The 16,141-nt window shown below is 45.4% G+C and overlaps 1 protein-coding gene across 1 annotated transcript in view; it reads right to left on the bottom strand.

Annotated features, from left to right (window-relative positions):
• LOC122945780 (caspase-8-like) overlaps positions 1–10,157 on the bottom strand; it is a 56,656-nt gene extending 46,499 nt beyond the window's left edge. The window contains exon 1 of the mRNA XM_044304970.1: positions 10,133–10,157. The gene's annotated coding sequence lies outside the window, so the exon portion shown is untranslated. The remainder of the gene's footprint in view (positions 1–10,132) is intronic.
• Positions 10,158–16,141: the final 5,984 nt, after the last annotated feature.

Here is a 16,141-nt window from a genome sequence, read left to right on the forward strand (position 1 = left end):
TATTACAGGATATAGCTACTAGAGAGGGGATCGTTGATCCAGGGAGTTATTCTGATTGCCTGATTGGAGTCGGGAAGGAATTTTTTATTCCCCTAAAGTGAGGAAAATTGGCTTCTACCTCACAGGTTTTTTTTGCCTTCCTCTGGATCAACTTGCCGATGACAGGCTGAACTGGATGGACGTATGTCTTTTTTCGGCCTTATGTACTATGTTACTTTGTTACTATGTAAGTCTTGACATGCACACCATTGTTGTTTAGTGTCCTCCTGATGGTGCAATTATGAACGCTAACATTAACTTAAGGGGAACCTGTCACCTGGATTTTGGGTATAGAGCTGGGGACATGGGCTGCTAGATGGCCGCTAGCACATCCGCAATACCCAGTCCCCATAGCTCTCTGTGCCTTTATTGTGTCAAAAAATCTATTTTATAGATATGTAAATTAACCTTAGATGAGTCCTGTCTCCTCCATGCTTGTGAGATGAGTCCAGCGTTCTCTGACTCTGAGCCCAGCCACGCCCACTGTGAAGGAGCCCAGCACCACCCCGCATCCTCCGAATCTCCTCCTTACTCCCTGATGTCACAAAGCTAGAGCGCTGCAATTCACGATCCCCGAGCTAGCGCATGCACAGTTCTTTCCCTGGGGCAGAGGCCAGCACAGGGAAAGAACACTATGCCGACACTGCGCATGCGCTAGCTTGCGCATTTGGAGATTAAGGTGCTCTAGGTTTGTGATGTCAGGGAGCAAGGAGTAGATTCGGAGTATGCGGGGCGGTGCTGGGCTCCTATACAGTGGGGCGTGGCTGGGCCCTGGAAACGTTAGTAGCCTCATTTGCATATATATAAAATCTTTTTTTGACACAATAAAAGCACAGAAAGCTATGGGGAATGGATTTTGCGGATGTGCTAGCAGCGATCTAGCAGTCCATATCCTCAGCTCAATATCTAAAATCCAGGTGACAGGTTCCCTTTAAGGCCTTAAATTGCTTAAGCGTATGTTCACACAGATATTCAGAGTTCAGCGTGGGAGCAAGTGGTAAGCTTGCCATTATTTTTATTTTAGACCATTCAGGTCCATTCATTTTTATTATATCAGACAAGAGACAACCCCTTTAAGGGTATACATTTGTTTTCATGCTTTCTTATAATACCAGTCATCAGAAATAACTTTTTTCATTATACTATGAATGTGGGCTGTAATATATCTGTAGCCGAAGTACTAATTATCTGGTTTGCATCAAATTCTGTGTAAATATAGTCACTGCATCCAACATCTCTCCCATCATCTATTTATCCCCAGGACTGTGATGAGGGGACATCCTCTATGTCTAGAGGAAAGAAGGTTTATACACGAACATAGAAGAGGATTCTTTACAGTAAGATTAGTGAGACTATGGAACTCTCAGCCTGAGGAGGTGGTGATGGTGAATTCACTAAATGAGTTCAAGAGGGGCCTGGATGTATTTCTGGAGCGTAATAATATTACAGGTTACAATTTCTGGAGAAGGTTCGTTAATCCAGGAAGTTATTCTGATTGCCTGATTGAAGTTGTGAAGGGATTTTTTTCCTTCACTAAAAAAGCAATCTTGTTTGTTCAAACAAAGTGATAAGTCATAGTTGCCTGAGGCGTACACACATACGTGGAAACCTTTGTTCTACATTGTCTATTTTATGGTCCAACCGCTTGGAATGTGTAGAGTCAGCTATGACTACCTATTTACGAGCATGCTGATCATTTTTGCAAATTCAAATCCACAACACGGTGTGGATTGTGCTGTAAATATGTGTCTCTGCACAGATTTTCTTATGGACTAGCTCTGTAGACCGTGCCTAAGGCCTCATGCACACGACCGTGCCATTTTTTGAGGTCCGCAAACCGCGGATCCGCAAAAAACAGAAGCCACCCGGGTGCCTTCCGAACGGAATGGGCGGCCCATTGTAGACATGCCTATTCTTGTCCGCAAAACGGACAAGAATAGAACATGCTATATTTTTTTTGCGGGCCTCCGAACGGAGCAATGGATGCGGACAGCACATGGAGTGCTGTCCGCATCTTTTGTGGCCCCATTGAAGTGAATGGGTCCGCACCCGAGCCGCAAAAACTGCGGTTCGGATGCGGACCGTAACTACGGTCGTGTGCATGAGGCCTAAGTCACAGGTTTTCTGTGAGTTCGATATTGGTGGCCAGTTCTCAGGATAGGTCATAAGTATCTGATAGATGAGGGTATGACTTCTGACGACCCACGATCAGGTTTTTGAAGGGGGTGCAGTGCTCTAGAGAGCGTTGCTGCCTCTTTCTAGGCCAGTGATGTCACATTTATTAGTCACATCTTACATAGTTTATTTGTAGCTCAGTCCCATTCAATGACTTTGTTGTACAATGTATGATGATGTGGTCTGTAGTCAGATGCACACCAATTAGATATTAATGACCTATCCTGAGAACAAGCCATCAATACTGAACTTTCTGAAAAGACCCTGGCATTGAACCACATGATAGTTATATTCGGTTTTGAAACACTGCAGAATTTCAGAGAAGACATAGTTTAAAGAAATGAGCCAGAACAGGGAGATGAGTCCATTGTGCTCCTTTTCCCACCCTGCTTAGAAACATTGACGAGTCTCTCCCTGTTTATTAGAATTTACAAAAAGAAAAGTTATTTTAGGCTAGATTTACATCTCCAGTTGACTTTAGCATTTTCTGTTCCGGTCTCAGAGTGTAATGACCGGCAACACACACAGGGAGGAACACAGGGAAAGCCCTGCACAAGGGAGAGGGAAAGGTGGTGACCCCTAACTCACCTTGCAGCTGGTACCTGCCTGCCCTGTCGTCCCTAGACGGGTTCCTCACCCGTGCGGCGATCACGTGCCTAAACCCTGGCTTTCCCTGAAATGAGCCCTAGATAATGAACGGGCCGGTGGGATCGCTAGTCCTCACCACTGCACTAAGAGGGAAACACCAGGGAGAGGACAGACAAACACAGACAAACACAAACACCCAGGTGGACGGCAACAATTGTCCACAAAGGTCCAACAGGGATCCGGAGGGTAGCGTTCTAAGGCAACACTCAGAGAACGCAGCAACACAGCTCCAGTGGGTCAGAATAGATGTCCAGGCAGGAAGCTCTATATCTGGCAACCAGAGAAGTGTGAGAGGGGAATATAAGGAGGATTGGGAGTGCTGGACAAGGAACAGCTGAGAGAAGGAGCTACGGATCCCTGAGTGAGCCAAAAAGGGTTTGTAAAGCAAACCCAGAATACTACAATAAGGAAACTTCCCTATCTGACATAGAGCGTGCAGCCAACCGCTGCGACCTCCTGACCCCGGGTACAACGGAGTCAGGCGTGGCTCTTGACACCCTCGTGACAGTACCCCCCTCTCTACGAGGGGCCTCCGGACACTCAGGACCAGGTCTCTCAGGATGAGAGGCATGAAAAATCCGGACTAGCCTGTCGGCGTTTACCTCAGACGCAGGAACCCACATTCTTTCCTCGGGACCGTAACCTCTCCAGTGCACCAGATATTGGAGAGAGCGGCGGACCCGACGAGAATTAACAATTTTGGATATCTGAAATTCCAAACTACCATCCACGACAACAGGAGGGGGTGGCAGCGGTGACGGTTCTAGAGGTGGAACATATTTTTTGAGTAACGACTTATGAAAGACATTATGGATTTTAAAAGTCTGAGGTAACTCCAGGCGAAAAGCCACGGGGTTGATGATGGCTACAATCTTGTAAGGACCAATAAACCTAGGACCCAGTTTCCAAGAGGGAACCTTCAACTTGATATTCCTTGTAGACAGCCACACATAGTCATTCACTCCTAGGTCCGGACCTGGCGACCGTCTCTTATCAGCCATGCATTTGTATTTACCTCCCATATTTTTCAAGTTAGCTTGCACCTTCTGCCATACTGATGAAAGAGATGACGAAAACCGTTCCTCTTCGGGAACCCCAGAAGACCCCCCCTCTTTGAAAGTACAGAATTGGGGATGAAAACCATATGCACCAAGAAAAGGTGACTTGCTAGTGGATTCCTGACGGCGATTATTTATGGCAAACTCAGCTAACGGTAAATATGACGACCACAACTCTTGGTTTTCAGACACAAAACATCTTAGATATGTCTCCAGGTTTTGGTTGGTACGCTCAGTCTGTCCATTCGACTGAGGATGGAAAGCTGAGGAAAAGGACAAGTGAACCCCTAAACGGGAACAAAAAGCTTTCCAAAATTTAGAAATAAACTGGGTTCCCCGGTCCGAAACAACATCGGAGGGGACCCCGTGAAGCTTCACGATCTCACTGACGAATACCTGAGCAAGAGTTTTAGCATTAGGTAGTGCGGGTAACGCAATAAAGTGTGCCATTTTGCTAAACCTGTCCACTACTACCAAAATCACTGTTTTACCCGCAGACAAAGGTAAGTCAGTGATAAAATCCATAGACAGATGTGTCCATGGTCTATTGGGAATGACGAGTGGTAATAGAGACCCTGCAGGACGTGTATGTGAAACTTTTGCGCGCGCACAGGTAGAACAAGAAGACACAAAATCCAATACATCCTGACGCAACCTTGGCCACCAAAAACGACGAGACAATAGCTCTAAGGTTGCTTTACTACCCGGGTGCCCAGCAAGTGCCGAATTATGATGTTCCTTTAATAATTCGAGACGTAGGTTCAACGGTACAAACAACTTCTCTGAAGGGCAAGAGACCGGGGCGTCCCCCTGGGCCTCTAACACCTTCCCCTCCAAGGCAGAGTGTACCGCAGAGACAACTACTCCTCTTTGTAGAATGGGTACCGGATCACTCACATTACCCCCTCCAGGGAAACAACGAGATAGTGCATCAGCCTTGGTATTCTTTACCCCAGGACGATAGGTAATCACAAAGTTAAACCTGGTAAAAAATAGCGACCACCTAGCCTGTCTAGGGGTGAGACGCTTAGCTGATTCGAGGTACAGCAGATTTTTGTGGTCCGTAAACACAGTGACGGGGTGGACTGCCCCCTCTAAAAAGTGACGCCACTCCTCAAACGCAAGTTTAATAGCTAACAGTTCCCTATTGCCAATATCGTAGTTCTGTTCCGCTGCAGATAGTTTTTTAGAAAAGAAAGCACAAGGACGCCATTTGCCAGGAGACGGACCCTGAGACAGCACAGCCCCCACTCCCACCTCTGATGCATCGACTTCAACAATAAAAGGCTGAGAGACATCAGGTTGGACTAGTACAGGTGCTGAGGTAAACCTCTCTTTTAGAGAGGAAAAAGCAACTTTAGCGGCGTCAGACCATTTAGAAAAATCAGTCCCCTTCCTAGTCATGTCAGTAAGGGGTTTTACGATCACCGAATAATTTTTAATGAATTTCCTATAGAAATTCGCAAAGCCCAAGAACCGTTGTAGTGCTTTGAGGTTCTCAGGAAGATCCCAATCCAAAATTGCCTGGACCTTCCTAGGATCCATACGGAAACCTGACGCAGATAAATAATAACCTAGGAATTGTATCTCCTGAACGGCAAAAACACATTTTTCAATTTTAGCATATAATTCATTCGTCCGTAGGACCTGTAGTACTTGTCTGACATGCTCCTCATGTGTTTTCAGATCAGACGAATAAATTAAGATATCATCTAGGTATATTACCACAAACCTGCCGATTAGATGACTAAAAATGTCATTAACGAAATGTTGAAAGACGGCAGGAGCATTGGTCAGGCCGAAAGGCATAACTAGATTTTCATAATGCCCCTCAGGGGTGTTAAAAGCTGTCTTCCACTCATCCCCCTCCTTGATACGAATCAGATTGTAGGCCCCCCTAAGATCGAGTTTGGAGAACCACCTAGCACCCGCAATCTGGTTAAACAGGTCAGGAATGAGAGGAAGAGGGTATGGGTCTCGGATGGTTATCCGATTTAATTCACGAAAATCTAGGCAAGGACGCAGGCCCCCATCTTTCTTTTTAACAAAGAAAAACCCTGCAGCCACGGGTGAAGAAGAGGGTCTGATGTGTCCCTTAGCCAAACTCTCGGAGATATAATCCTTCATGGCTTGTCTCTCTGGACCTGAAAGATTATATAACCTGGTCTTGGGTAATTTTGCGCCGGGAATGAGGTTAACCGGGCAATCATAAGGACGATGAGGTGGTAACTTCTGACAACCCTTTTCAGAAAAAACGTCCTCAAAGTCCGAAACAAATGTAGGTAGGGTAGTTATGGAGGCGACTAAGCAATTGCTATTTAAGCAATTTTCTCTGCACGGCTCACTCCACTCCAATATCTCCCTGGCCTGCCAATCCACCACTGGATTGTGCGCTACCAACCAGGGTAGGCCCAGCACCACCGGAGTGGGAAGCCCCTCCAGAACATAACATGAAAGCATCTCGTTATGGTGGTCCCCTACCCGAAGGTGTAAATTATGAACGATGTGGGTGAGGTTTCTCTGAGACAGAGGAGCAGAATCTATAGCAAATATGGGAATAGGTCTCTGTAACGTACAGAGAGACAAACCCATAGTGCGGGCAAAATGGGCATCTATCAAATTTACCCCTGCTCCACTGTCTAGAAAGAAAGAAACAGTCTCTGTCTTATCACCAAAAACAATAACCGCTGGCAACAAAAATTGCGATGTACATATGGAGGAAACGTATACCCCCCGGCTGACATCCTCCACACAGCCTGGGGTTAGTAGTTTTCCGACGGTTTTTTGGTTTCTGAGGAAAGAAGGACAGACGTTAATGAAATGACCCCTCTCCCCACAAAAAAAACAACCCCCACGCCTACGGCGAACCTCAGGAGGACGGACCTGACGAGTAGTTCCTCCTAGCTGCATAGGCTCGTCTATGTCCGTACAGACTAACTGCTGCTTGGGAGGGGTTATCAATGGCTCCGGTTTTTTCAACCTGTCCCTAAGGCGTCTATCTATACGGATAGAAAGGGACATAACTGCATCAAGGGAAAAGGGGGTCTCATACAGCGCAAGCGCATCCTTAACCCTTTCGGATAACCCAGAGCAGAACTGACTCCTGAGAGCCGGGTCGTTCCATTGGGTATCCGTAGCCCACCTACGGAAGTCAGAGCAATACTCCTCTACCGGCCGCTCTCCTTGTAGGAGTCTCCGTAATTTTGATTCAGCCAGTGCGACTCGGTCAGGGTCGTCATATATGAGACCCAAGGCCTCGAAAAACTCATCCACTGACCGAAGAGCCTGGGAATCAGTAGGTAAAGAGAACGCCCAGGACTGCGGGTCCCCCTGCAGCAGGGAAATAACAACACCCACCCGCTGTTCTTCATTACCAGAGGAGTAAGGACGCAGTTTAAAGTATAGTTTACAGGCCTCACGGAACGTCAAAAACTTGTCCCTTCCCCCAGAAAATCTGTCAGGGAGAGGGACCTTGGGTTCCGCAACAACCTGGTTACCAGTAGCAACCGCTGGGCTTGCGGTCAGTGGTAATTGCTGCTGTTGCTGGAGGACCGACGCCTTCAATCCTGCCACCTCCAAAGACAGGCCATGAAATTGTTCGGACAGAGCAGCAATTGGATCCATACTGGATTCTAAGTAAAAAAAAAATTTTTTTATTTTTTATTTTTTTTACCTACACAAAAATAAGGGCCAGATATAATGTAATGACCGGCAACACACACAGGGAGGAACACAGGGAAAGCCCTGCACAAGGGAGAGGGAAAGGTGGTGACCCCTAACTCACCTTGCAGCTGGTACCTGCCTGCCCTGTCGTCCCTAGACGGGTTCCTCACCCGTGCGGCGATCACGTGCCTAAACCCTGGCTTTCCCTGAAATGAGCCCTAGATAATGAACGGGCCGGTGGGATCGCTAGTCCTCACCACTGCACTAAGAGGGAAACACCAGGGAGAGGACAGACAAACACAGACAAACACAAACACCCAGGTGGACGGCAACAATTGTCCACAAAGGTCCAACAGGGATCCGGAGGGTAGCGTTCTAAGGCAACACTCAGAGAACGCAGCAACACAGCTCCAGTGGGTCAGAATAGATGTCCAGGCAGGAAGCTCTATATCTGGCAACCAGAGAAGTGTGAGAGGGGAATATAAGGAGGATTGGGAGTGCTGGACAAGGAACAGCTGAGAGAAGGAGCTACGGATCCCTGAGTGAGCCAAAAAGGTTTGTAAAGCAAACCCAGAAAGCTACAATAAGGAAACTTCCCTATCTGACATAGAGCGTGCAGCCAACCGCTGCGACCTCCTGACCCCGGGTACAACGGAGTCAGGCGTGGCTCTTGACACCCTCGTGACACAGAGAGAGAAAAAAAGACACACTAGATCCAACATAGATGGGACACCAATGATGATCTGAGGGACTCAGTTCACTATAATGTGGTCTATCGGGTTTCCATTATGGTGACAGTCAAAATAGTGCAAAATGCTGCAGTATTTAGGCATTTTGCTGGATTCTGTCATAGAGGATCCTAACAGATCCTCCACCACATATTTTAACCTAGCCTTACAATTCTTTCTTTCAACGTGAATTCAAAAGATTTGATGATAAATAAGGTTACGAGGGCTAAGTGAATAAATATTTTTACTAAATGTGATAAAAATTTAATACAGAGAAATCACATACAAAGTAGTAAAAGTAAATAACAATCACTGGCCTGCAACACAATACAATATGGCCAACATCCCATGGAGAGAGATAGAGACCTTACAACATCCTACTTGGATGATGTTCTCGGTGGAGTTCCACTTTGTTCTTGTGCACAAAAGTTTATACCTTTCTGCCCCTGCTCTTAAGGATATCCAGTGTGCAGCACATATGTCTGAGATAATCACTCAGGAATGCAGCCTTCTCAGCACAATAGTTTAGTTTTTATATGTGTAACTATTCCTAACTCACTACATTGCAAAGAATATAAAAGGTGATATAATCAGTACCAATCAGAACCAATCAGTGCTTAATTATGTAAACACACTATCTGGTTACTATTGAAAACAATAAAAATTGTACAATCTTTGTGCACTGAGTTTCCCCTACTGGTGGCTGATGGAAAATGCAATGAATCTACACTATGTAAGGAATAGGAGAAGCCGTTCAGTGCAGCATCTAAGGGGTTAAAATGTCAGGATCAGATGTAACGCGACCCTGGCAAAGTGAGTGCGGTGCCAGCTGTGTAATAGAGTTGGCGACCAAGAGTGATCGTAATAGTACAATACTGAGGCCTAACTACTTACGTAATCTGTCAAAAACACAGCAAAGTCCCCACAACTGTCAAAATTATATTCAAGCTGGGTTAACACAAAGAGTTTAATGCATTTTTTTTATAAGTTTTTTATGGTCAAAAACACTGCAGCCAGATTTTTCTTTAAAGTCTATAGCAAAATATGTAAAAGTCTACATGTAGTTCTATCCATTTAACCCCCTTGGATGCCACAGTCAATAGTGACTGTGGTATCCTAGTTATTAGGGGACCCTTCTGTTAACCCATTGCCTGCCTTGCACCACAATGGATGCTTTGGCAACTAGGGGCCCTCTCACTGGCCCCCCAGATCTGCCATTATTATATACCTAGGATGCAAGTTGACAGCAGGGTATACAAAAGTATTGCACATATTACAAAAACGATCAAGAAATTGCATGTCAATAATTGTACAATAAAGTTACATAAAAGTTATAATAAAAAAACACAAAAACCCTTTCCTGTTTTATAATGTACCAAAAAGCCCTGCAAATTATTATTGTCACAACTGCTGTTTTTGCCTATCCCCCCAGAAAGCTGAATAAAAAGCAATGGTCAATAAAAACATTGCACAGTTGTTATTTATTCATTCCCCTAGAACAAGAGAAACTAATAAAAACGTTATGGCTTTTGGATGGTGGTGATAAAAATAAATTCAAAAAAATATTGCTGTCATAAAGGCCAAAACTGGCCACAGCATTAAGGGGTTAACATAAGTGATTCCTCTAATATCAGTATCCCAAGTGAAAGAATCAATCATTCCTCAAAAAAAGCACAAAGATTGTTCTTGACACGTTTGGGTTACAGGTGAGTACAGACACTGCGTGTACATTGACACTGTAGATAAATGTATGGCTCGGCATACAGGCTTCACTTATGTGCTAGTGCAGGTTATGTAGTCAGCAGTCAGAATGATATATACTCACTGCAGGGTATTCCAGCCGTGTATCGTCAGGTCCACACCCTATACAGTACATACTGTATGTGCTCCTGCCAGTAACACTGACAGTATCAAGTGCTGGAGGATGGCAGAACTCACACGTGACGCCTCCAGGAAAGGAGGGCCAAGTAGCAGTACTTTGCTCGTCAATAAGGAAGGAAATCGTTTTCACATTTTTTTGATGAACCATTCTACCTAAAAAAAGATTACTGCTGATTACTTGCAGCTGAGAAGTAGTAGAGTAGTTTCCCAAAAAAGAGGTCTGCCAGTACTCCCAGGAGGTCTCAGTTTTCTTCTGGAGTTTCCTGGATTATACAAATACATAATTTGGAACATTTAAGCCCCCAGGTCTGTCCCTGAAATTCCCAGGAAACTCCCACAACAAGCCCCTTCCACCCACTTTCACCTGTTTCCTGGGATTGTTGTCAACTAAGAAGTTGCTAAGAACAGCAGAAGGGCCCAATGCACATGGCTAAGTTGCAGATCCCGTGGTATGTATCTGCAATATGGCACCCTAACCTTGCTATGGGCCTATACATCAGGACGCTGTGTGCCACCTTACTGAGCTGTGCACATGAGCCCTAATACAAATGAGCTAAGGTGATAGGGAATCAGTCTGTGACTAGCCGGCTTTGTGTTTGTACATTCAGTGACCCACATTGCCATAATCATGGTTTATTTGGGGAGATTTATCAAAAATGGTGCAAAGGAAAACTGTCTTAGTTGCCCATAGCAACCAATCAGAGTGATCCTTTCATTTTCCAAAGGATCTCTGAAAAATGAAACGTTAATGCTGATTGGTTGCTATGGGCAACTAAGCTACTGTGCACCAAAATCTGGAGCAAAATGCCTCCTCTCATTTTAGACATATTTATGAAGCAGATGGGACGAAAAAAGAATAAGCCACTGTGCCTCACCATTGAAGTGTGTGGTTTAATGGGAAAGGGATGTGGCTTAGTGGAAAAGAGAGTGTCTTAAGATGCGCCATTTTTCATATAAAATGCACACAATTTAGGCTTAAAGGGGCACATTTATTCAAGAGAACACAGACTTGGGCTACAAGAGCTCTTTATTCTTATGATGCCACTTGTTTGGACATTGTACCCAGGTCTTAAGGATGTCTGAGTCCATGTTTTTTTTGTCCACATTGCTAAAGAGAGTAAAACTAACCCTAAAATGTCCTTTATTTATATAAATTGTAAAACGTTTAAAACTTGAAAGTGTTGGTTCTTTGCAGAGTGATGAGGGAGGAGTTGTAGAAATCTATTAAATATTTTTTTCTCCACTGTATTTATTGAGGAAAAGAAACTGTTAGATGAAAAGCAGAGTGTTAAAGCAAATACCCCATTAAAAATGGCCTGTCTGACCCAGGAAGAAGGGCAGATATGCCGGGACCAGATGGCATACACCCCTGTATCCTCAGAGAATTAAGTAATGTCATAGACAGACCCTTATTTTTGATAATTAAGGGCTATAATAACAGGGGGTGTTCTGCAGGATTGGTGCTTAACAAATGTGGTGCCAATATTGAAAAAGGGGTCAAAAACAGAGCCTGGAAACTATAGTATGGTAAGTTTAACATTTATCGTAGGTAAACTGTTTGAAGGTTTTCCAAGAGATGCTATTCTAGAGTATCCCAATGAAAATAAGCATATAACGCTGTATCAGTTTCTATGAGGACCATGGCGAGTCAATGGATGTCGTATATCTGGACTTCTCCAAAGCATTTGATACTGTGCCAAATAAAAGGTTAGTATATAAAATGAGAATGCTTGGACTAGGAGAAAATGTCTGTATGTGGGTAAGTAACTGGCTCAGTGATAGAAAACAGAGGGTGGTTGTTAATGGTACACAGGCTTCGTAGTGCTTCCGTGGGCTTCGATCCATGCCTCTGCTCCATACCACTCCGTATCTTGCGAAATGCTGACCCATTCCAGTCAATGAGTCCGCATCTATGATACAGAGCTCACACGGCTGGTGCTGATATATTGCGGACCCACTATTTGCAGTCCGCAAAATGGGCACCATGGACATGCGGTCATGTGCATGAGCCCTAAGACTGCTTTTGGTACATGCATTTTTTCCCTAGTGTTTTTTCATGGTTGTCCACTGTATGTTCAGTCCTGTGCGACTGTGCCCTTAAAGGGGTATTCCCATCACAGCTGATGGGGCATATCGCTAGGATATGCCCGCATTGTCTCATAGATGCGAGTCCCACCTCTGTCCGTCCACCAAGCGCTGCTCCCTGCTGCTCCCACACGGAGCGGGGAAAGCAGTGGAGGGCGCACTGCGCATGCGCGGCACCCGCTCCCATTCATTTCTATGGGGCCAACGAAAATAGCCGAGCCAGTGCTCGGCTATTTTCGGCAGTGCTCGGCTATTTTCGTGTAGGTGCGGGTCCCAGAGGTGGGACCAGCACCTATCAGACAATGGGGGCATATCCTAGCGATATGCCCCCATTGTCTGTGATGGCAAAACCCCATTAAAGATGCTTCAAATGTAAGAAGGATCCTGTGACGTTTGGTAAATCTTAGCACCTTTTCCCAATTCAAAGTCATTGCAAAACTGACTTCTATCAATGTTCCATCATGATACATTCTCCCCAGTGTCATTTTATAGCAGTCCCCTTCAGTGATGGGCTGCCATATTTTCTCACAAGTCCAGTGAGGCGCAGGTAAGTCCTTACCTGTGCCTGTGCGCGAGCCGGTCTGAAATCAAATGCAGTCAGCGGGAGCAGGCAGTTCCAAGAACAGCCCGATGAAGGCCCCCGGTGGCTGTTCTCTGAACTGCCTGCTCCCGGTGACCGCATTTGATTTCAGACCGGCTTGCGCACGGACTTGTGAGAAAAGATGGCAGCCCGCATGTGTTCACGGGTGAACAATGCGAACTGGCCATCACTGGTCCCCATTGTGCCCCAACACAGTTGTTGTGCCCCATTTGTTCCCTCCACACAGTATCTATTCCTCCTTAGTACCCCTTCACAGCAGCAATACTATCACAGTGCCCCCACACTTTTAGTTATGTCCCCTTATTGCCCCCACACACTAGTTATGCTTTAGTGCTCCTTACAGTAGAATGCCACTTTAGTTCATGCACACAGTAGAATAACCCATTAGTGCTCCACACTTTTATTTATTCCCCCTTAGTACCTCATTCACAGTAGTGATGCTCTTAGTGCCCCCACATTTCCAATTAGTTCCCCCACACAACAGTTATGCATCCGTAGTACCCAGTAGTTATGCACCCTTATTGGCCCCACACAGAAATAATGACCCATTTGTGTCAAAGTAAAAATCTCTAGTTGATTGTAAGTGTTCACACAGAATATACCCTCACAGTGGGAGGTGACTAAATGTGGTGCATTTTTATTGGTTACCGGGAAGCAATAGCAAGCATTCAATGGGTTAATCTTACACTTCTTTTTCATCAGGCTGACTTAAAGGGTTTCTACCACCAGAAATACTGTTATGTAGCTGACTGACATTAGCGATGCGCCCATGTCAGCACTACATAACAGTATGTTTCTAACAGTAGTTCCTGCAGCCGTTTTTGTTAAAAACGTACTTTTATAGATATGCTAATGAGCCTCTAGGTGCTATGTGGGCGTCATTAGCACCTAGAGGGCTCCGTCCACTAACCATTTCAGCCGCCCATCGCTTCCCTCCAGCCCGCCCCGCTCCTGTTGATTGACGTGAAACTTCTCAGTATCGAGTACCAATTCCCGCGCCTGTGCCGTGCGCTTCTGTATTCTCCCGGCGCAGTCTTCCTCACTGCGACTGCGCCAACTACGTTACAATGAGGAAGCCGGCACCAGGAGCGCGGCATTCACTCACTGCGCCTGCGCCGAAGACAGAAGCGCATGGCGCAGGTGCGGGAATTGGTACTCGATACTGAAAAGTTTCACGTAGATCAACAGGAGCGGGGCGGGCTGGAGGGACGCGATGGGCGGCTGAAATGGTTAGTGGACGGAGCCCTCTAGGTGCTAATGACGCCCACATAGCACCTAGAGGCTCATTAGCATATCTATAAAAGTACGTTTTTAGCAAAAACAGCTGCAGGAACTACTGTTAGAAACATACTGTTATGTAGTGCTGACATTAGCGCATCGCTAATGTCAGTCAGCTACATAACAGTATTTCTGGTGGTAGAAACCCTTTAAGAAATCATCTAACAGCGCAGCTCCGCAGCCCCCTCAGTAACATGTACCTAGGGCTTTCGATAGGCTCCTTCCTCCCTCACATCTTCAAGATAGTGGGAAAGCTGTGTGTGTGCCTGGTGGTACATCCAGGAAGCAGGATTTTTCTACTAAGCGGTGTCTGAGCAGTGTGACGCAAGTGTATAAAACAAGCAAGTATCCATATTGTTCCAATAGTCCATAACAGTCCCCCCTTGGAAACTTGATTGTTGGCTATCCCTAAAGTCTAATGAATTGACTAGGCATACCCTTCGTATCCTCTTCACCTGCAGTGGCGACAACTTATCTCTAATAGATAAGCTCCCGATTTCAGGGCTTATGATAGGGTAAGCTGAATCTCGGGGTACTATCTCTGCATGGCATCATAGCTGGGAGGGGGAATCGTGTTGAATGGTGTTTCCTTTTGTTCTTCCTCATGGCTTATTGTTCCAGGGTCATCAGGACGGCCTTTACTCTTTTAAAATGTGAGGCGTGGATCCAGGTGGGTCTCCCTTCGAGCTTCACAGAAGTTGGGGTAGTCAACAGCACTTGGTAAAGTCCATCGTATTGTGGTTCGAGGATGCTTCTGATGTGTTTCTTGACTACCACCCACTCTCCAGGTTTCAGAGTGTGGCTTCCTTCTAGAGGATCTGGAATGGAAGAGAGAACTTGTGCATGTACTGTATGTTAGACAATTTTTGCTTAATGCTATGATATATTTTGCAACAGATTCATAATGCATTTGTAGCTGCTGACGAAAATACTGTCCCATTCTTGGCACTGTCCCAAATAGGATCTCGTATGGGGTCAGTTTGTGTGGGCCTTGGTGTGTGCCTAACTGAAAAGAGTGTTATAGGCAAGCACTGAGCCCAATTAAGCCCTGTCTCCCTGGTCATCTTCAGCATTTTTATTTCAACACCCCGTTCAGTCTTTCAACTTTGCCGCTGCTTTGGGGTCGGTAAGGGGTGTGAAACACTAGGTGTGACCCTACCATCTTCTAGACCTCTTCGGTTAGACTAGCAGTGAATGCTGGGCCCTGATCACTCTCAATTACCTCAGGTACCCCGAACCTGCATTAGTTTCTTAACAGTGGTGGTTGCTGTCTGGTTTCGGATAGGATAGGTTTCTGGCCACCCAGAGAACAAGTCACCTGAGAATAGTTCTACACAACAACAACTTTATGTTTCAGGACACATTTTATTTACAGAAGCAGGGAACCGCAATGGGGTCTAATGTGGCCCCACCCTATACTAATTGTTTTATGGCAGATTTTGAGGAGACATACAGTGCTGCCCAAAGTTATTCATACCCCTGGAAAATTTAGAATTAGTTACTTTTATTCAACCAGCAAGTAATTTTTTGACTGGAAATGACATAGGTGTCTCCCAAAAGATAATAAGATGATGTACAAGAGGCATTATTGTGGAAAAAAAAAAAAAACATTTCTCAGCTTTTATTTACATTTGAGCAAAAAATACAAGATGTCCTGCACTGTGGAAAATCTCAGAGGACGCGGTCGGAAGCCAAAAGTGCTGCCCAGGAGGATAGTTAGAGAGGTGAAAAAGAATCCAAGGATCACCACCAAGGCCATCCTGGTGAATCTGGGCTCTTCTTGTGGCAATGTCTCAAGGCAGACAATCCAATGGACACTGCACACTGCTGGGTTCCACTTCTCCAGATAAGGCACACAAAAGCTTGCTTGGCCTTTGCAAAAGCTCATCTGGACAAAGAAGAAGACTTCTGGTCTTCTGTGTTATAAACAGATGAATCAAAAATTGTATTGTTTGGTCACAATGATGTTTCCTTCATTTGGCGTA

This window comes from Bufo gargarizans, chromosome 8, assembly GCF_014858855.1.
Source record: "Bufo gargarizans isolate SCDJY-AF-19 chromosome 8, ASM1485885v1, whole genome shotgun sequence".
Taxonomy (NCBI): Eukaryota; Metazoa; Chordata; class Amphibia; order Anura; family Bufonidae; genus Bufo; species Bufo gargarizans.